Consider the following 22,807-nt stretch of genomic DNA (forward strand, 5'->3'; position numbering starts at 1 on the left):
GGCCAGTGACAGGAATTCCAAGCAGTCCCAGGCTTCAGCTGTCGGCGCGCCGGGTTAGTACACATCGGGGGCTTGCACGCGCGGCAAGCCCCCGATCTTAATTTCTGGGCCTATGTCTCTACACTAGGTGTTCGAAGCTTATCATAAAAAACGGTGTAACCAGCAGGTGCATCTATTTGATGTCATTCTTACCAAGGTCTCTGTTTGTGTCTTTTTACGACGGGTAAATTAAAACTCCTCAACCAGACTGATCTATGCAATTCTTATTTTCCTCAGCTGGTTCCAACACAGAATTGTGTCTCCTGTGTTTCATTTGATGTCATTTTTATGCAGGCACATGTTTCTTAATCTTATGTGATTATTTCCAAAGTGTAATTTAGGACTCCTTAACAAGGTGTACCATTGTACTCTTACCAAGGCTGCAGACTTCAGGAGCCTCCAACCTCCTGTTTCAAAAAGGTTATTGATTCAGTGTCAACAACTTATCTTATCTCACTAGCCTGTATGCTGTTTACAGCTTTAGATTGTTGAGGTTTCCAGATTCCCAGACCTGGAATGTCATGTTTTAATAAGACTAGAATTCTTTCATAGAATGGTGTATTTTTCTGAATATGGCTTATTCCTTCACAAGCAGTCACAATCAGCTGAAGGCGTGGCTCTTGCTTAGTAAGATTCCACAGGTACTGGCAACTCTCTAGTACTTTGCTGAAGTGTGTGAATCTAAAACAGTTAGTGTTGGCTGGTTATTTGACCATGGAGGGCATCACATTTGAGCCTACTTTGTCAGCACCTGGTATCCAGGCACACAAGTTTTCTTGCAATGTATAGTGATGTGATGAAATAACTCTGTGTTCTGGCATTTGTATTGTCTGTTGTTGTTGTACTTGCTAATGTCTGGAATGTTCTACAGATGTAACCACTAATGCTCCTCCCTAGCCCCGCCCCTCTGGATCCTCCGGATTGGTGTGAGTCTTACTCATAAGGGCTGGGTCGGTGATGAATGATGGCTGCCTTGTGTTAACTCGATGCCATGATCTTACTTAATAAAAGCCTTTAGTTTTAAGCTTTAACCTCTTGGATTCAGGCAGTTATTTGGCACATCAATTTTATTAAGTAACAACTTTTGGAAGATGGATCGATTTTTGAAACCAAAATGTCTGGATATCGATCCCCATTCGGCAGATGCATCGAAGAAATTTATGCATTGGCTTCAATGTTTTGAACACTTCATCGCATCGATCGATCCGACGGTTAACAAGTTGGGTCTTCCAACCAACTTGGTAAGTCATCAAACTTACTCTATAATTGAAGATATTACTACATATGAAGAGGCCTTCGCAGCTCTTAAGGCCCAGTACCTTAAGTCGGTTAATGAAGTATACGCTAGGTATCTTTTGTCTACTCACAGGCAATTACCCGAGGAATCCCTGGACGATTTCCTGCAGGACCTTAAGGCTTTGGCTAAAGATTGCAACTACAAGGCTGTCTCTGCCATAGTGTATCAGGAAGAAGCCATCCGTGATTCTTTCATATCTGGCCTCCGATCTAATTATATTAGACAGAGACTCCTCGAGAATGACTCGTTAGTTTTAAAAACGGTCGTCGCTACTGCTCGATCGTTAGATGTAGCCCAGAAGAATTTAGAAGTGTATGCATCAGCCCATGCGTCTCTCTCAGCCTCGTGTGTTCCAAGTATGGAGGCATCTATAACACCAATGGAGCCTCCACTTAATCCTATTGTTGCGGCTGTACCCCATGGGTCTAAGTGTTATTTACATGGCCAATCTAAACACCCCAGGCAAAGATGCCCAGCCAGAGAGGCTACCGGTTTTAAATGTAAGAAACAGGGACATTTCAGTAAAGTGTGTAAGGGTAATCCTGTACCCGATGTCTTCTCTGCTGCCGCCTATCGTTTTACTCTAGCCTCGGCTACGGTTGACCAGACCATACCATGTTCCTTGTCGAAATCTATGATGGACATCAAGATTAATGGTCGTCCTACTGGGTGTTTGATAGACTGTGGCAGTACTAAAAGTTTTATACACCCCAACCTTGTTAACTCCTGTTCTTTGAAGGTGTATCCTACTCGAAGTGAAATTGTGATGGCGTCCAAGTCCCTTACTTCGGAGGTAACTGGATATTGTAAAGTCACATTGACCGTTAAGGATACGAAGTATAAGGACTTTAAACTCCTCATATTACCTCAGTTGTGTGTGAACTTAATTTTAGGCTTGGACTTCCAGTGTCAGCATGAGAGCGTTACCCTTAAGTATGGTGGATCTCAGCCTCCACTCACAGTCTGTGGCCTTTCTACTTTAAAAGTAAGTCCGCCTTCTTTGTTCGTGAACCTTGCTCCTAATTGTAGACCTATAGCGGCTAAGAGTCGACGGTATAGTTCAGAGGATAAAACATTTATAAAAGAGGTAGTGGAAAGGCTTCAACGGGAGGGAATCATCAAACACAGTAATAGCCCGTGGCATGCCCAGATGGTGGTGGTTAAAACTAATGAAAAGAAAAGACTTGTGGTCGATTATAGCCAGACTATAAACTTGTATACCCAATTAGACGCCTATCCTTTGCTTCGTATTTCTGAGATGGTGAACCAGATAGCTCAGTACCGCGTGTTCTCCACCATTGACTTAAAGTCTGCCTACCATCAACTCCCCATCAAAATAGAAGACCGACCTTATACGGCCTTCGAAGCTAATGAACGCCTGTACCAATTCCTTAGGGTGCCCTTTGGAGTAACGAATGGGGTATCCGTCTTCCAACGGGAGATGGATCGTATGGTGGATGAATACGCGTTGGAAGCAACATTCCCATACCTGGACAATGTTACTATCTGTGGGCGCGACCAACGGGAGCATGATCAAAATCTCGCGAAATTCCTAGAGACTGCAAAGAGGTTAAACCTGACCCACAACGAAAACAAGTGTACCTTCAATACTACACGTTTGTGTATTCTTGGTTGCGTTGTGGAGAATGGGGTAATCGGGCCAGATCCTGAAAGATTACGCCCACTTAAGGAATTACCTTTACCTCACACTGTAAAAGCTTTAAGAAGATGTCTGGGATTCTTCTCGTACTATGCCCAGTGGGTGGCTAGCTACTCAGATAAAGTCTGACCTCTTATTAAGTCGACGTCTTTTCCGCTATCGGCGGAAGCTCAGGAGGCTTTCTTTAATATCAAACGGGACATTGAGAAGGCAATGGTATGTGCCGTGGATGAGTAGATCCCTTTTTAAGTGGAAAGTGATGCATCTGATTTTGCGTTGGCAGCAACTCTTAACCAAGCTGGTAGACCAGTAGCTTTCTTCTCTCGTACATTGCAAGGACCAGAAGTTCGACATTCTTCAGTGGAAAAGGAGGCACAGGCGATTATCGAAGCAGTCAGGTATTGGAGACATTATCTCGCTGGCCAACGTTTTACGCTTATTACGGACCAGCGATCTGTGGCCTTTATGTTCAATACTAAGCAGAGAGGCAAGATCAAAAATGATAAGATTTTAAGATGGTGAATAGAATTGTCAACATATGACTATGATATTCAGTACAGGCCTGGAGTATTCAATGAGCCATCGGATGCTTTGTCACGAGGAGTATGTGCTAGCCTAGGTATAGATAAGCTTCAAAATCTCCATGACGCACTCTGCCACCCTGGGGTTACCAGAATGAACCACTTCATTAAGTCCCACAATCTACCCTACTCTATTGAGGAGGTCCGGACAATGACTAGAACCTGTCGTGTTTGTGCTGAATGCAAACCCCACTTCTATAAGCTGTGCAAGCCAGCTCACCTTATTAAAGCAACTCGACCATTTGAATGTTTGAGTCTCGATTTTAAAGGTCCCCTTCCATCGAGCGACCGTAATGTCTATTTTCTTAATATTATAGACGAGTACTCTCGGTTCCCTTTTGTTATCCCCTGTCCGGATGTGACCAGTGCTGTTGTAATTAAATGCCTCTGCCAACTGTTTTCCTTGTTTGGCATGCCTAATAGTGATAGGGGTTCATCCTTTATGAGCGAAGAATCGCGACAGTTTTTGCTATCGAAAGGGATTGCAACAAGTAGAACTACCAGCTATAACCCTCGTGGTAATGGGCAGGTCGAGAAAGAAAATGCGACAGTGTGGAAGGCTATCGTACTGTCTCTGAAGTCGCGAGGCCTGCCGACCTCTCGCTGGCAGGATGTCCTGCCAGACGTGCTGCATTCCATAAGGTCTCTTTTGTGTACAGCGACGAATGCCACCCCTCATGAAAGGATTTTTAGCTTTCCAAGAAAAGCTACTAATGGAGTATCGTTACCCACATGGTTGACGACCATGGGCCCTGTGCTGTTGCGCAGACATGTGAGAGGCCACAAGACTGATCCACTGGTGGAGGAAGTACAACTCCTCCATGCTAATCCCCAGTATGCGTACATTCAATATCCGGATGGGCGAGAGGATACGGCCTCTATTAAAGATCTTGCACCTGCTGGAGCTCGAAAAGAGTTCGACTCTGAGAGTAGAGTTTTCAATCGTGGTATTGGACCTTCAGAGACACAAATCCTCAGTGTAGAAAACACTGATGATTCTGGGAATTCAAATGAACCGGAGTTAGTACTCCGGGAGGAGCCTCAGCAAGAGTTACATCATTCCCAGAGGACTATCAGACCTCCTGACAGACTGAATCTACAGCAGGGGGTGAATGTGATGAAATAACTCTGTGTTCTGGCATTTGTATTGTCTGTTGTTGTTGTACTTGCTGATGTCTGGAATGTTCTACAGATGTAACCACTAATGCTCCTCCCTAGCCCCGCCCCTCTGGATCATCCGGATTGGTGTGAGTCTTACTCATAAGGGCTGGGTCAGTGATGAATGATGGCTGCCTTGTGTTAACTCAATGCCATGTTCTTACTTAATAAAAGCCTTTAGTTTTAAGCTTTAACCTCTTGGATTCAGGCAGTTATTTGGCACATCAAGTGATGAGGAAAAAAGAAAGACATGCATTTATATATTGCTTTTCACAACCACCGGACATCCCAAAGTACTTTACAGCCGATGAATTACTTTTTGAAGTGTAGTCACTGTTGTAATGTAGGAAACGTGGCAGCCAATTTACACACAGCAAGCTCCGACAAACAGAAATGTGATAATGACCAGATAATCTGTTTTTGTTATGTTGATTGAGGGAGAAATATTGGCCAGGACACCGGGGATAACTCTCCTGCTCTTCTTCAAAATAGTGCTATAGGATCTTTTACATCCACCTCAGAGAGCAGACGGGGCCTCGGTTTTAACGTCTCATCAGAAAGACGGCACCTCCAACAGTGCAGCCCTCCTTCAATACTGCATTGGAGTGTCAGTCCAGATTCTTGTGCTCACATCTCTGGAATGGGACTTGAACCCACAACTTTCTGACTCAGAGGTGAGGGTACTACCAACCGACACTGAAAAGAAATCCTGGCTGCTATCCACCACCCCCCCCCCACCCCCCACCCCGGCACCTACCCACCACTACCTTCTCTTCTACCCTCCCTAACTCAACCTAGGTGAAATCAGCAAAATCAGTCCAGCCCAAGGATCAACCTGTACCCCTGAAGCTCGCATGACTTTTTAAATCAATCTCATATCAGTGCTAATGTTTCATTGATGAGGCTTTTACTGATCTTTCAAATAAAAAAAATAGCTATAACAGAACTACTCTCTGCCTTATTACATCACAATGTGTTCATGATGCATTGAATTACATACAAATCCTGCTACTGCTATTAGAATAAATCTAGATGACAATCTGGGAAAAAAATCAACTCTTAGTGACATTTTATAGCTGGGAAAATAATTCAGAGGATTATAAAGAATCATGTACAAGACAGTATAAGATACAATCTTTAACCAGTGGTATGACATCAATCTCAAATCTCAATGTTAACAGTGAGATATGATTTTTATCTGAGAAAAATAAACTACCATCATTCAACAATATAAATAATTGTTCTATTCCCTACTTTTTGACTGACTGAATTGACTTCGTACAGTACTCATTGAAGCACTCTACAGTGGAAGCTCACACTGATTGAGAATACAGTATTTGTTTAGTCAGCATATCTGCACTCTACAATCAGCAATCAAAATGTAAAGAAAGTTAAAAATTGAAAAATTACATAGAAATTCCAGATCTAAATCTCACAATTATGTTTAACGGGGGAAAATTCAACCTTACATAGCTAGAAACCTAACAAAGTTCCCCAGCTTCAATACACCAGAGTTAACGGGGGCAATTTTCTGCCATCAGAGTAGACGGGTTTGGAGGCAGGAAAGGCGGAAAAGTCAGATTCAATGAGGTCGGGTTCGGAACCCGCCTTCAACCCGCCTCCGCAGGATTTTGCCGGTGCCGGTTTTGGAGGTCAGGAAACGGTCCAGCCTCCAGCTGGCCATAGCGATACTTGTCATCATTAAATGCTCGTTAAGGGCCTCTATAAGCCTATTTTGAGAGGCCCTCCTGATTTTTCGATGATTTCGGTGTGCTCCACGCACCTCCTAAACCACGCCAGGTAAACCTGGCGGGTTGACTAGTGGGTGGCCTCCTCACAGGTTTAACAAGACATTGTTTATTGCAGCAAGGATTACTTGCAGGTGCCAGACCTTAGCTTTAAATGATCTCTGAGCACTTTTAGAGAGCCTTCCGAAGTCAGAGGTGCTGTAGCTTGAATCAATCAAATGTGGGACCTCCTTGGAAGACCCTCTCCCTGCTTGCAATGAGCGCTTCCCCAAAGGAGGCATCTGCAAGCAGCATGGGAACCATTTGTTTTCCTTTTGCATGGACCTCAGATGAGGATGAGGAGGAGGAGGAGGAGGCTGAGGAGGAGGAGGAAATGGAGAAGGAGGAGGAGGAGGAGGAGCAGGACGAGGTCAGAGCACCGGTCTATTGACCAGCACCAGCGGCAGCACGCGAGCACATGGCTACCCTGGATGCAAGGGATGAACTTATCCTGGCCAGATTTGCATAAGTTGCCCAAGTTGGCACATGTCCATGGCTCCAGCCTAGGACATCATTGACAATGGACATGACTCTCTGGCCTCCTTTCACTCAGGTCACCAACCTGACAATGCAAGTGTGGCAGTGCCCGCAATGTGGAGCTGCCTAAGGCGAAAGATCAGATGGCATAATGCCAACATTTTGGCTTCAAATCATTTTAATGCTTTCCAACAGGGATGGTATTTCATCAATACACATAAATATTCTCCCAATCTGCAATCAGATCTGGAGGTTATATCCCTTGCCAGTTGTACCCACAGAGGTTTCTTTGGCAGGCCACTTCCTCCCAGATGAGTGGAAGAGCACACCATGCTAGCTGTCACCCCCTCAAACAACTTTTGCAGCGCCTCATCCGAGAGCCTTGGAATTGGACATAGTGGTTTCTCAAAATATGTTGCAGGATACACAGAAATCCTCTGGAATGAGCCAAGGGAGCAAGAAGCCATAAAATCAGACTGGAAAAGTGCTGTCAACAGAGGCGAGTTTCAGTCCTAAAATACTAGTTGAGCAAGGGCATCCCACACCTCTGAAATCAAGTGGCCAATTATGGAAAAATCACAATTTTTTGAAAACTATCAGTGGAGGCAGGTTTCAAGCCCACCCAAACTGAAACCCGCCTCCATCTCGCCTCCAGTGGGAAAATCACCTCCTTCAGGTTGATGGCCTTTCATCAGAACCTTTAGTGAGTAAGATTGCTAATGTTGTGCCAATAAAGGGTAGTTTCACCATATACTGAGCTGGATTTGAACCTTACAGTCAGGCATAAGAGAATTTCATCTCATCAGTTTGAGTTGCATTTGTCCCCAAGTCACTGAGGTGAAAGGTCAATGCCGAATCCACGATAGCACCAGGCCCTGGAGTTCTTCCCTTTCATTTTGAAAATGTCATCAATTTTTCACAAAGTCTGTTATTTTTTATGAAGTCCCGACTACTCACCTTTTCAGCACAGCATTTTTTTATGCAGCACATACGGAAACCGTGTTGTAATTTCCTTGTTAGTGGCCCACTGCCCATTAAATTCACACCAGTAACAAGTGACAACACTGACATTAATTATGCTCATTGTTAGGAATTTACACATGTTATTCATATTTTTAGACCTGGTCAACTTTCTATTTGCCCTGCAACAGTTCTTTTGTTTAAAAAAAGGGGAGGAATGACACATCTTAAGAAAATAATGATTTGCAATTTTGTGAATCAGTCCTTTGAGAGGGAAAACAAAAGAACCATTATGCACAATTCTCGATTCCATATCAAACAGTAATTGTACTTTGTTCAGCTCCAATTATTTGGGTTATGGCACTCTATAACCCATGCAACTAGAGCTTTTCTGGCATAAATCCAGCTTGATGCAGTAACTAACATGTGAAAGTCACATCATTAACATAATACAACAGATTTGACTGTACTTTGCACAGTAGAGTTGGCATGATCTAAAATTCCATAAAGCAAATCAGTGAACAATGTGATACCGAAACAAACACTGAGAAAAGGCAGTTTCACAAATCTATCCATTTATGTTTAGGGTAGCAATTCCGATTTGTATGATCTCAGAGCAGGATCAGTTCACAGCAGAGTACTACCTGACTACTTGCGCATGGCCACTGAGTTACAAATTCTTGGACTTCCATAGATATTCTCTCAGGATCAGTGTCATTGATCTCTCATGTAACTGGATCTTCCATTCCTTATACTTTGATGTTTGCCTGCACTGACCAATATTTGGTTAGATAATAGTGTACTCCATGGGGTGTAACAAAGTCTCCCTCTTGTCATGTGACTGGATATCATGCTCTTTGTACCCGTTCTCACCTACACTTCTCCAATATTGCAGTAGTCAGTACTGATGAATACTGGTAAGATAAGTGTTGAAGTAGAATCAAGAAGCTGGTTTATCGTGCAGAGTACATGTAGCTGAATAAAGTTGTAATTCCAGACTTTTTTTATACACTTCACACAACCTACAAAACAGCAAAAACAGGCTGCACCAACACAAATAGCATGCTGGATGGGCATTTTTGTTTTCCTTTTGTTCCTGTCAGCATCTAGATAAAAGAATTGGCTGACTGTGAGTTGGATTTTGTGGTAAAAATAACGGTAAGGCTAACAGCGCTCGCTGTTATTAATGTACAAATTGGAAAGCAACTTCCAGTGACTGTAAATGCGCAGTTAAATGCGTAAATCAGGAAGTTGCTGTCCCGGATGCCCTGCTCCACCAGAAGCTCCACAGTAATCTCGCCGAGAGACTCAGCCTTGAAATATATTGAATGGTGTGAAGTTGCTGTACTTACCTGATTATATATGCACTAAACTCGCCAGAAAAAGTTAGGGCTTGTCCATTCCAATGTAAATATCCTTTTAATGGCATGGCAAGTCTTAATTACTGCCAAACAACCTCTCTGGCACTGAAAATTAACTTTTACAAGTGTGGAGTCTCATTCCTTCAGATTTAATTATTGTTGGATATTAAAAAAAATTTAAAAATGTAAATAAAATGTTTTTTTTAGTTTTTCTTTGTCTCTTTTATCTCTCTCTCTTAATTCCATCTTTCGTTCCCTCTTTTTATTTCATTTCTTGTACTTGATTTGACATTGAATTAAATATTCTAACTGACGCTTCCTGGTTCAGACTCTGCGCTGCTTAGTAACAATTCTTCAATCTGATTGGTTAAGGAGATACGCAGTTGCTTGTTTTGTTCACACTGATCCTAGATGCCCTTTTTGGACTTTTGGCTGACAGAAACTTCCAGAGCAAAAGCACATAAAAAATCTATGGACAAGTGCAAGTGTAACGAATGGCTGATGCTGTATGTTCGCCTCTGATCGCAAAATCCGCCCCTGTATCTCAATTCCTAGCCTAGGCCTCTCACAGCCTTTTTTAGACCTGACTTCTACACCTGTGGATCTATGTTCTCTTATTTCCTATCCCACAGGAATTTGGGGGCTTGATTCCTGATCTCCTCCCAATTTAGGTGTTAGTAAGCAGAGCTGCCAAACAAGCAGCTTCCCCCTCCACCACCGCTCTCCCCCCCCCCGCTCCGCCACCACGCCACCCACCACCACCGCCCCGCTCCACAACCACTTTGAAACTAACATTGGAAAGCTTAATAAGAAGAGATATTCCAATCCTTTAAAGGGTGAATATTTGATGGGATTGTGACGAGACAAGATAACGACTCCCCTCTTGTGCCAGCAGCTCCAGCATGTGGCTGTAAGGTGGGATTTAAACTTTTGTGAACTTACTTTAAGTTGAAAAGCAACAGTTTGACATAAATCATATTGAAATCCTTTCTATGGGAAAATGGCCTTCAACATGACAAACACACCAACATATTGCATTTATATAGTGCTTTTAATGTCACAAAACTTCCCAAGACACTTCACAGAGGTGTGAGGACAAATAGATGCCAAACTAAAAAAGGATAAAATAGGAGGGGTGACCAAGAGCTCTGTCAAGGAGGTGGATTTTCTGAGGGTCTTAAAGTAGGAGAGAGAGGAGGAAATATGGAAGGGTTTAGAGAAGGAATTCCAGAGAGTGTGATCTAGGCAGCTGAAGGCACGGCCACCAAAGGTGAGGTGAAGGGAGTGGGGGATACATAAGAGCCCACAATCAAAAGAACTATGAGTTCTCAGGAGAGATTGGGGCTTTTTAGGACTGAATGAGGTTGCAGAGGTGGCCATGTGTGCAGCTTTGAAGAACCAAGAGCTAATGTATGTCAGTGAGGATTGGAATAAGATAGACGGGCACAGGATTAGATTCAGGTAGCAGAGTTTCATTTGAGCTGGAGTTTATGGAGTGTACAGGATGGGAGGCCAGCAAGGAGAATATTGAAGTAATCAAAACTGGAGGTGACAAAGGTATTTATGAGGGTTTTAGTAGCAGATTGGCTGAGGTAGAAATGGAGGCAGGTGATGTTTCAAAGTTGGAAGTAAGCCATCTTTGTGATGGAGGGAATATAGGGTCAGAAGCTCAGCTGGCGGTCAAATAGGACATCAAGGTTGCAAACTGCCTGGTTCAGCCTGAGACAGTGTCTGGGGCGGGGGCTGGAGACAATGACAAAGGTGTGTAATTTGTGGTTTTAGCAGCTAATTAGTATGCAATGGAAGCTCCCACCTGCTCAGCAGGCTACCACTGTGAGCTTGTATGCACCTAACCAGAATTTTGGAGTGCAGCTGCAGTAACCATTAACAGGGAAACCAGGCCAGTGCTGAAAAAACTGCTGTGGAATACAACTGAGCTTTCCAATGTTTTATGGAGCACTCAAGCAGTTGAACTGTCAGGTTCAGTGATGCTTCAAGGGGAGCTGGACTTCTCAGCACTCCAGGATGTCCTTCCTGGAGAGGAATAAAAAAAAATCACATATAATAATATTTTATGTGAACAGTATTTGAAGTAGTGTCTTTCAGCTGACATTGTAGCATATGTTACTCCTCTGTTTTTGTAGGTATTCACTATAAGCCAGCTAACAGTCACAATGGCACAGAAGAAGGTAACACCTTACAGTACCTTTCATCACTAATTCCACTTTTTGCAAGCACAAGCCCAGAGGAATTAGGTGATGACTTTGAAGGGGTTCACCACAGGAGCTTACTTATTTCCTCAGCTGCAGAAGGTAGGGATTCAAATGTTACTTCTGAAATAATCACATTAGGCAAATCATTGAAGTTATGTGTGGAAATAACTATGACAGATTAGGTGCGAAGCCACTGAGACAGAAGACTGGGAGGGATGGGACTGCCAAGATTGGCATGGATGCTTGACTTGAATACAAGTCGATTTTGTTTCACCAACATATGCCAATGAGTTACATCTGGATGATTCAAGTTATGGACAAGGAATGTTAGTTGTTATAATCAAAATGGATGTGCTCTTTGGTAATTCATAAGATGCACTATTTAAACAGGAAGCATATTTATACAGCACCCATCTGTTGTACTAAACAAAAACCTGCTCTTGATCACCGAAGCAGTCTGTCTCTATTTTCAGTACAGTTTGACCTGCTCTCAAATATCAGCTTTTCTGCTGTGACGAACATATACCATTCCTTTAGAATGTATATACAAGGGGGTGCACTGAAACTGGGAGAGTTGACACTCAGTGACACATGAACTATTTAGGTATTTTAAAAGGTATGTTTAAATAATATCAGAGGAATCTGAATTCTTACCTTTTGTTAATATGTTACACAGCTTTTATATTTTCTTGATTAGCTCACAGTTTTACAAGTTCTCTGGTGTGTTTATTTATAAATCTGCATGTCCCACGGCATCCAACTCCCTGCAGTTTAATGAACCAGGTGCATGGAAATATTCATCCATCCTCTTTAAGGAATAGCTTTCCTTTTTAAAATCAATAATGCAATCAAACTTTTTACAGAAATGTGTCAACAGACAATGCAAAAAGAATTGGTATATTGTCTTTTTTGCAGCATTATATTTTTTTGGTATTTCTATGCAGCAACTCAAACCTTCCCCTCACCTTCACTTCTGAACAAACAGCTGCATTTTTTTTAGTGTATGTGCACCAGTTTATTACCTAGCCTACCAGGTACATAGGAACAGGAATAGGCCATTCAGCCCCTCGAGCATGTTTCGCCATTCAATGAGATCATGGCTGATCTGTATCCTAATTCCATTTACCTATCTTGGCTCCATATCCTTTAAATACCTTGTCTAGAAAAAATCTATCAATCTCAGATTTAAAATTATTAATTGAGTCAGCATCTACTGCTTTTTGTAGGAGAGAGTTCCAGACTTCTACCTTCTTCTCCCTTCTTAGGCAGTCCCTCGGAACCGAAGATGACTTATTTCCACATTAAAAATGAGTTCTCAGGTGACTGATGAGTCCAATGAGGGACCTACAGTCTCTGTCACAGGTGGGGCAGACGGTGGTTGAAGGGGCGGGTGGTTGGGGTGCTTGGGTTGACGTGCGCTCCTTCTGCTGTTTGTGCTTGGCTTCCGCTTGCTCCCAGCGAAGAGACTCGAGGTATTCGGCGCCTTCCCGGATGCATCTCTTCCACTTTGTACGGTCTTGGGCCAGGGATTCCCAGGTGTCGGTGGGGATGTTGCACTTTTTCAAGGAGGCATTCAGGGTGTCCTTGAAGCGTTTCCTCTGCCTGTAGTGTATGTACCTTTAAGGGGAGAACTACTTTTTACAGCTCCTGTATACTGTAGTACCGGCAATGACCACACCTGTATATAAACCCTGAGTAGGGATCTGTACTGTTAGTTTTAAAGTAACCCTCATCCAGTAAACACCTGTTGATTGTTCCTCTGCAGTCTCTGTCTATTTCTTGAAGGACACCATACATCAAGATTCACGGATTTAACATTGGCGACGAGGCGATTCGAACCTACCTGCAACTCTGCAGAGGAAGGCCGATTCCAGAGGCACGGGCATCGACCATCCGGCGGAGACTCCAGCGAGGCGGGCTGGCAACAGGTACGGCGCAGACCCTTCCCGCACAGCAGCGGCTAGAGCCGAACGACTGCACAGGAAAAGGCCAAGCAGTGTCGACGGGAGCAGAGAGAGAGGGTAAAGTGCACAGGGTGCAGCTGGGGTTCGGGACCGAGCGGCGTCAACGAGAGAGGCGCACAGGAAAACGCACAGAGCGCGGCCGGTGTTCAAGGGCTGAGCAGCGTCCGCGGGGGAAGAAAGGAAAGCATGGGAGATGCCATTTGAGCCGCAGCAGAGAAGAAGGGAGAGCGCGGGAGACGCCATTTTTGAGCCGCAGCGGAGAAGAAGGGAGAGCGCGGGAGACGCCATTTTGAGCGACAGCGGAGAAGAAGGGAGAGCGCGGGAGACACCATTATTAGCCAGTCTAACCACACCCAGGGATGCCGAAGAGTGGCAGTGTCACAGCGTTCGACAATGAAGTCGAAGATTGGGCGACATATGTAGAACGCATAGAAGTGTACTGCAAGGGGAATGAAGTGCCAGATGCCAGGAAAGCACTGGTATTGTTGAATTCCATGGGTGCAAAAACGTATGGCTTACTGCGAAACCTAGTAACCCCAGAGAAGCCAGTGGAAAAGGATTTTGAAAGCATAGTGGCAATCCTACAGGACCACTTAAACCCCACACCGCTGCTGACAGCAGAAAGATTTAAGTTTCACAAAAGGAACCAGCATAAAGACGAAAGTAATGCTGATTATTTAACGGAACTGCGCAAGCTATCGAAACACTGCCAGTTTGGAACGGGACTAGCAGATACTTTAAGGGACAAGTTTGTGTGTGGGCTTCAAAGTGAAGGAACCCAGAAAGGCTTCTATCAGAAAAGGATCTTACGCTGGACAAGGTTTTCAGCATGGCAGTATCACATGAAGCAGCCGCACGGGGCGCTGCAGAGATACAACGGACACCACAAGAATATGGCACAAATGAAATGTCATATGGAGCAGTGAAGTGTTATCGCTGTGGCAGAGCAACACACGACCATAAGGATTGGTTCAAGGACCAAGTGTGCAGACAGTGTGGAAAAGTAGGACACATAGCAAGAGTCTGCAGGTCGGGAAAGGAAACCAGCAGCAAGAAACCTCCACAGGAGAAGTACAAAAAGGTACATAAGGTGACGGAGAGTAGTTCAGACGAAAAGTGATACAGACTCCGGAAGCAAGGAGCTGGGTTGTCTGAAACTACATAAGGTAATCAAAATGGAGGATCACCAAACTATCTGGATCACGCTCAAGATAGACGGAGTCCAAGTGAAAATGGAATTGGACACAGGATCAGCCCTAACAGTCATAAACCGAAGGGACTACAAACGGCTATTCTCACATATATCCTTGAGAGATACAGAGATTGTCTTGAAGACGTACACGGGGCAAAAAGTCTACCCCAAAGGAAAAATAAGGGTGAACGTTATATATAATGGCAAGGAAACACCAAAAATGGACCTATATGTATTGCCAGATGGAGGACCACCACTACTAGGACGTGAATGGATCCGGAAGATACAGCTAGATTGGCATTCCATACAAGCACTGACTGTAGATGCCAAAAAGGATGATGACGTCACACCTGGACGACTGTCAAAAATGCTAACTGACGCACAAGAAGTATTCCAGGAGGGACTCGGAACACTAAAAGGCATAACAGCGATGATCAAAATAGAGGAAAATGCAAGCCCAAAGGTTTTTAAGGCCAGACCGGTGCCTTATGCGATCCGCCCAGCCGTCGAAGCAGAGCTGGAAGGTTTGGAATGTTCTGCAGTACTGTCCAAAGCGGACTGGAGGGAGTGGGCTACACCCATCATTCCTGTAATGAAGAGGTCGTTGAGTAATACGCCTGGGGAACCAAAGAAGGTTCGCATCTGTGGGGACGTTAAGGTGACAGTGAACCCAGTCCTTCACACCGTACAATATCCGCTTCCGCGGATTGAAGATATTTTCGCCTCGCTATCTGGAGGAAAACGCTTCACTAAGATTGATCTGGCCCAGGCGTACCTGCAAATGGAGGTAGAAGAAGCCTCGAAACAGTACCTCACGATCAACACTCATAAAGGTCTCTACCAATACAACCGGCTGGTGTTCGGGGTAGCATCAGCTCCGGCTATTTGGCAAAGGGCAATGGATCAAGTCCTGCAAGGGATTCCAGGGACCCAGTGTTATTTGGACGATATCCTGGTCACGGGCGAAAATGATAGTGATCACCTCGCCAACCTGGAGCAGGTGCTCACTAGATTGAAGGAATATGGGCTCCGAGCTAATCGCCACAAATGCGAGTTTTTCCAGAAGCAGATCTCGTATTGTGGCCACGTTATTGATGAAGAGGGGTTACATAAGTCCCCTGAAAAGATTGAGGCAGTAGTCAAGGCTCCAGCACCAGAAAATGTGTCACAACTGAGGTCGTTCCTCGGGCTGGTGAACTACTACCATAAGCTCTTGCTGAATTTGTCTACAGTACTACACCCACTGAACACCCTACTGCATACGGGGGTACCATGGAAGTGGAATGACGAATGTAAACGAGCTTTCCAGAAGTGCAAAGAATTGATCACATCAAAAGAGGTGTTGGCTCATTTCAACCCAGCACTACCAATTCGGTTGGCGTGTGATGCATCACCCTATGGTATTGGAGCGGTGCTGTCGCACAAATTCCCGGACGGCTCGGAGAGGCCAGTAGCTTTTGCGTCTCGGTCACTAACCTCAGCCGAGCGTAACTACGCCTAGATTGACAGGGAGGCCCTCAGCCTAATGTGGGGAGTGAAAAAGTTCAACCACTATCTGCACGGGCAGAAGTTCACCTTGCTGACTGACCACCAACCATTTGTCTCCATCTTTAATCCAAAGAAGGGCGTTCCGGTGATGACTGCGCAACGGCTACAAAGATGGTCCCTTTTTCTAGTGGCGAACCAATATGAAATCGAGTATAAGGGCACGAAACAGCATGGAAACGCTGATGGGCTATCACACCTGCCACTGCCTACGGCGGAGGAAGCACCAGCTGTGGACCCTGTCGAAATATTTTATTCGACTATAATTGAACGCTTGCCAGTAACTAACGCGGATATAGAGAAAGAGACCCGAAATGACCAGACACTGTCTCGAGTATATGACTTGACAGTGAAGGGGTGGCCAACACATGGCGACTCACTGTTGCCAGCATTCTCATCCAGAAGAGAACAGCTGTCAGTATGCCAGGGGACCTTGATGTGTGGATCCCGAGTGGTAATTCCACCCAAGTTAAGGGAGAGAGTGCTCAATGAGCTTCACGAAGGCCATCTGGGAGGGGTGAAAATGAAAAGTCTTGCTAGGGCTTATGTGTGGTGGCCGGGGATCGATCAGCAAATCGAGGACCTGACAAAGAGCTGCTCAGGATGCCAGAAGGTCCAAGATGCACCACCACATGCCCCTCTACACCCACGGGAGTGGCCCTCCTCTCCATGGCAACGGGTGCATATTGATTTTGCTGGTCCATTCATGGACTCACTGTTTTTAATAGCCGTGGATGCGCACTCGAAATGGCCTGAGGTGATCAAAATGTCCTCCACCACCACGGAGAAAACGATTGCAGTCCTACGGACCATATTTGCCAGGAACGGCTTGCCAGAGCAGATTTGCTCTGATAACGGACCACAGTTTGTGTCCGAAGAGTTTCGGAAATTTATGAAAAGGAATGGGGTAAGGCATTACACATCCGTCCCGTATCATCCAGCCACAAATGGATTGGCTGAGAGGTTCGTACAAACCTTGAAAAAGGCAGTAAGGGCCATGGGCGATGGTGACATTCCACTGCAGCATAAGATGGACAATTTCCTTTTAGCCTACAGAAATGCGACACATGCAGTCATCAACCAGACCCCGGCCATGATGTTCTTTAACCGAAGGTTGAGATCTCGTCTGGATTTGCTCAGACCAAATGTACGAAGAGATGTTGAGCATAAGCAATTCCAGCACATCAATGAGAAGCCGACAAGGGACTTCAATGTAGGGCAACCAGTCTTGGCCCGCGACTACCGAACAGAGAAATGGCAACCAGGAACGATATGCACATGGCAGGGGCCACTAATGTACACAGTGGATGTTGGGGAGAACATTGTGAGACGCCATGTCGACCAGATCCTAGAGTCACAGGAACGAGTCAACCCCATGTCTCGCGTACCTGGTGATGAACCCGACATACAGGTAGCATCTACCCCTGAAACAGTAGCATCGGAAGCTGATGAACCAACCAACGACAGGGGGCCAGAATCGCCTCTGCACCAAGAACAAGACACTCAGGAAAGGCGCTATCCAGAAAGGATCAGGAAGCCGCCCCAAAGACTGAATTTATAAATGGACTATTTTCAGTTAATGTTGCATGTTAAAAGTGTTAATTGTTAAATGAATGTTATGGTACTGTTAATCTAAAAGGGGAGGAATTGTAGTGTATGTACCTTTAAGGGGAGAACTACTTTTTACAGCTCCTGTATATTGTAGTACCGGCAGTGACCACACCTGTATATAAACCCTGAGTAGTGATCTGTACTGTTAGTTTTAGAGTAACCCTCATCCAGTAAACACCTGTTGATTGTTCCTCTGCAGTCTCTGTCTATTTCTTGAAGGACACCATACATCAAGATACACGGATTTAACACTGCCCACCTGGGGCTCTCTTGCAGTGTCAGAGCTCTGAGTAGAGGGTTTGTTTTGGGAGTCTCGTATCGGGCATGCGGACGAAGTGACCCGTCCATCGGAGGTGATCGAACATGGTCAAAGCTTCGATGCTGGGGATGTTGGTCTGAGCGAGAACACTGACATTGGTGCGCCTATCCTGCCAATGGATTTGCAGGATCTTGCAGAGGCAGCGTTGGTGGTACCTCTCCAGTGCTTTGAGGTGCCTGCTGTACATGGTCCATGTCTCTGAGGTATACAGGAGGGCGGGTATTACTACTGCTCTAGACCATGAGCTTGGTGCCGGGTTTGAGGTCCTTGTCTTCAAACACTCTCTTCCTCCCACCCTTCTACCACCCTTTGTGTGAAGAAACATTCCCTAATTTCTGTCCTGAATGTCCTGGCTCTGATTTTAAGGTTAGGTCTCCTTGTTCTAGACTCCCATATCAGCGGAAAAATGTTTCTCTTTATCTACCCTAACCATTACTTTCAAAATCGTAAACACCACAACCAAATCACCCCTTAACCTTTTATATTCCAGGGAATACAAGCCTAGTTTATGTAATCTCACCTCATAATTTAACCCTAGGAGCCCTGTTAACATTTTGGAAATCTACACTGCACACCTTCCAAGGCCAATATATCCTGTCTAAGATGCGGTGCCCAGTGTAAAGTCTGTGGGTTGTGCAGTAAATAAATACACAGACTTTTGAAGTACAAACAAACAGGTCTTTACTATTCAGAGGTCAGGGCGAATCTGCCCTAGTTATCCTGTAACATCACTTATATACTGGTGTGGTCACTGTCGGTATTACCGTATACAGAAGCCAATCAAATAGTGCCACACCTAAAGTAGTTCTCTTAAAGGTGAACGGTTACACTCAATCGTTCCCTTAAAGGTAGACGGGTACATACACTACAATCCTCCCTTTTTAGCTTATTACTTACAGGGTCCCCGTTAAACATACATATCTTCAACTTCACATAACAATTTACAGATATACTGTCGGTGGAGAACAAACAATTTACAGAGATAATTCCGGTGGAGTCAATGTCATATAAAACAGTTTACAGATATACTTTCGGTGGGAACAGTTCACAGGTTCAGTCTCTGCGGAAACAGTTCATAGATTCAGTCTCTGATCTTGACTCATTCCGAACAGCATCTCTTTGGTGTAGCCGGTTCACATGGCTAGCGTAACTCCTCCATAGCCTTTTTCTTAACGTAACAGCTTGACCTTCCGTCCTGTTGAACCAGCAGTGTGGACTTTTACAACCAACTGGCTGTCTTGATAATTTTCGGGTTTTCAACTAATTTAGCTCCTTTCATGGTGTCCTGCCTGAGATGATAGTATTTTAGACAGTTATTATCTCCTGCTTCTTCTTTTTCTTTTCTGCCTTTTTGAAACTCTCGGAGCTCCTTTCTCTGCGGCCATCTGTAGCGCCACCAACTCTCTATGTTCATTAGACCTTAAGTGCTTCATGCGGATTTCTGTACTTTGGGAGTTTTCATCACAAACTGGGCAGACCAGATCCTCGTAATATTCAGTGTCACTCAATAGGTCAGGATAGTATTCGGGGTCGTCCTGAGTTAGGCCAGTGAGGGGCCCTTCTACTTCCTTCTTATCCAACTGGACGTTAGCCGACGGTGGTTCCTTCTCTGACCATCTTTCTTGAAAAGACTTCTTCAAGCATTCATATTCATTCCGCTCTTCCTGGGATGCCTGCCATTCCTTCACGCCTGGCCTCATTTGTGAGTTCAATACTGAAGTAGCTGTTTCCGCATTCTTCTGTTCCCCTTGACGTAATTCAGCATACTTTTGACATCCATGTGCAAGCTGTGTTGCCCCCTCAGCTCTCTCCGTGACTTTTGGAAGCTCCGAATTCTTTCCCTTTGAAACCTGAAACTCGTGTTCCCATTTTGGAGTCTTGCCCCTCAGCGTGTATAAGAGTTGGCTGGCCGTTAACTCTTCTACGGGGACACTGTCGATTAGTGCCTTCTCCATTTCATCCACCTTTCCCTCCAATGTTTTCACCTTCCTTTCCTCCGGTCCTTTGGTTTTAAGCGCTCGAAGAAATTGCGCCTTGGTGTTCTCTAACTCCTGATCAGGGGCCATTCCTACAGTCTCTGTGTTCCTTCCATTGGCCTTTCCTTCCACTGCCCAGATTCCTAGTTGAATATGTTCTTCAAGTTGTTGGACCTCTGCCATTGCCGCCTCATATTTGTCTTGGGTTTCCTTCAATAATTTAACGAGTTCTTGGACATCTTGAATTTCACGTTCTGCTATGTCTTCCACCTCTAATTTTCCATCTACGGATGGAATCTCTACCGATGAGTCTGTCTTGGCCTGGAGCTCGTCAAACATTTCCTGCAGCCTTTGTAATTCTCGCTCATGTTCAAACTTTAGTTGTTCATATGCTTTCACTAAAACTAGCTTTTCGGAGGTTGCCGAGTTAACCCCTTCCAGGATTGTAGTCTGGGCCCGTTCATACTGTTCCTTCAACTTGTTACACTCTGCTTGCAACGAGTCGTAGAGATGAACTGGGATAAAATCCTGGCTTCCTGAAGATTCCTCTTCCTTTAGGTCGTTCTGTAAATAGTCTAGTTCCTGAACAGTTTCAGGGAGATGTGATCGGTACTTGGCCACGATGGCTCTATGGTCGCTCTTTTCTCGAGCTAGCTGTCTCTGTTGCCTTTCCAGGTTCTCCCATTCAGTGTCCCAGAACTTTTCCATATTTTTCATCTCTTGTACGAGACGGTCACTCCACTGTTCTAATTGTTGTCGTACTTTGAATTAAGTTTGAGTCCGAGCTCGGTGTTCTTCCGTCGTGGATGAATCCTTAGCTTGAACAGGCTCAGAATTCTCTGTCAACCTGGAGTTCTGCTCTGTAACTTCATTCTTCTTGGTGACATAAGTCTTTCTGCATGTCTTTGTTTCCTTCCCCATCATCGGCAAGTCCCCTTTAGCCTTGTCATGCATATTTGAATTGGTCTTATCGTCATCCATCTCAGAATCTGAGCTGATAGCTTGCACCGAATCCTCCTTCATTATGGCTTTTAGGTAGTGCCATTCCATGTCTATTTTCTTAATCCACTCCCGTCCTAGAAGTGGTGGTCCTCCCTCAGGTAATACGTACAAATTCATTCTTGGGTGTTCTTTCCCTCTATCTCTCACCTTGACTCTTATTTTCCCCATGGGGTATACATTATGCCCCGTGTATGTCTGTAATACGAACTTGGTATTTCTCAAAGGTATGTGAGAGAATAGCCGGTGGTAGTCCCTTCGGTTGATGACTGATAGAGCTGATCCAGTGTCCAGCTCCATTCGTACTTGGACTCCAACTATTTTTAGTACGACCCAAATCGTTTGTAGATCAGTTTCTTTCCCCACATTGTGGATCTTCAGACTACCCAGCTCCTGGTTGTTTGGGTCTGAGTCTGAGTTCTGTTCGTCTGAACTCTTTTCAGCCACCTTGTGTACCTTGTTGTACTTTTCTTGTGGTGGCTTCCGTTGATTGTTAGTCTTTTTCCCGGACCTGCATACCTTCGCGATGTGACCCAGTTTGCCACATTTCCGACACTCTTGGTTCTTAAACCAGCAGTGATTCTGGTCGTGCGTGGTCTTCCCACAACGGTAGCATTTTGTTGTGCTCGAAGTAATTTGGTCCACCCCGAGTGCCGCCGCCTTTAGCTGCATTTCGGCCGTTCCTTTCGCTGCGGCTTCGTGTGATGCAGCTATGAGGACAGCCCTGTCCAGTGTGAGGTCGTTTTCTTCCAGTAGTCGCTTCTGCGTTCCTTCTTTGGACAATCCGCATACGAACTTGTCCCGCAGTGCCTCTGTCAGATTCCCTCCGAACTGGCAGTATTTCGCTAGCCTACGCAGTTCGACCAAGTATTCCGCATTGCTTTCGTCTTTCCTCTGCGCTCTTGCGTAGAATTTGAATCGCTCAGCCAGCATCAACGGTGTGGGGTTCAAGTGGTCCTTCAGCACAGCCACAATTTCTTCGAAGGTCTGATCCGCTGGTTTAGCTGGTGCTATTAGATGCTTCAAGAGCCCATATGTTTTTGCCCCCATCGAGTTTAGCAATGTTATCGCCTTGTCGTCTTCCTCTATTTTGTTGGCTTCGCAATAGATCTCTATGCGTTCCACGTACGTGGCCCAGTCTTCTATTTCAGAATTAAAATCGTTAATATTCCCTCGCTTAGGCATCTTTCTTTCTTTGAAGCAGCACAGTATTTCTTTAAGTATTATTTATTATCTTCTTTTTTCTAAAATGGCGGTTTTCCTGCGAAAATGGCGGTTTCCCGCTCTTCCCTTCTCTCTCTCTCTCTCTCTCTGCCCACTTCAATGGCAGTTAAGATGGCGGTTCTTTTCCCACAAAAATGGCGGTTTCCCGCTCTTCCTTTCTCTCCCCGCCCACTTCAATGGCGGTTTCCCGCCTCTGTCGTCTTCTCCGCCTAATGGCGGCTTTCCGCGTTTCTCCCTGGTGTAAGGGGTACGCTTTCCCCACAGCGGACAGGTTCAGCCGCTGGGCTGGCTCTCGCACAGCTCCCCTTACTCGGCTCTGTCTTTTCCTCCCGCCCGCACGGCTCTACCGGCGTTGGGTACACCCCGTTAACGGAGGACAGTTCAGCCGCTGGACTGGCTCTCGCGCAGTCTCTCTCTCCCCGTGCTCGGCTCTGTCTCTCCCTC

The sequence above is a fragment of the Somniosus microcephalus genome, chromosome 15 (assembly GCF_052327205.1).
Source record: "Somniosus microcephalus isolate GS21.2 chromosome 15, FLI_Smic_1.0, whole genome shotgun sequence".
Lineage (NCBI taxonomy): Eukaryota > Metazoa > Chordata > Chondrichthyes > Squaliformes > Somniosidae > Somniosus > Somniosus microcephalus.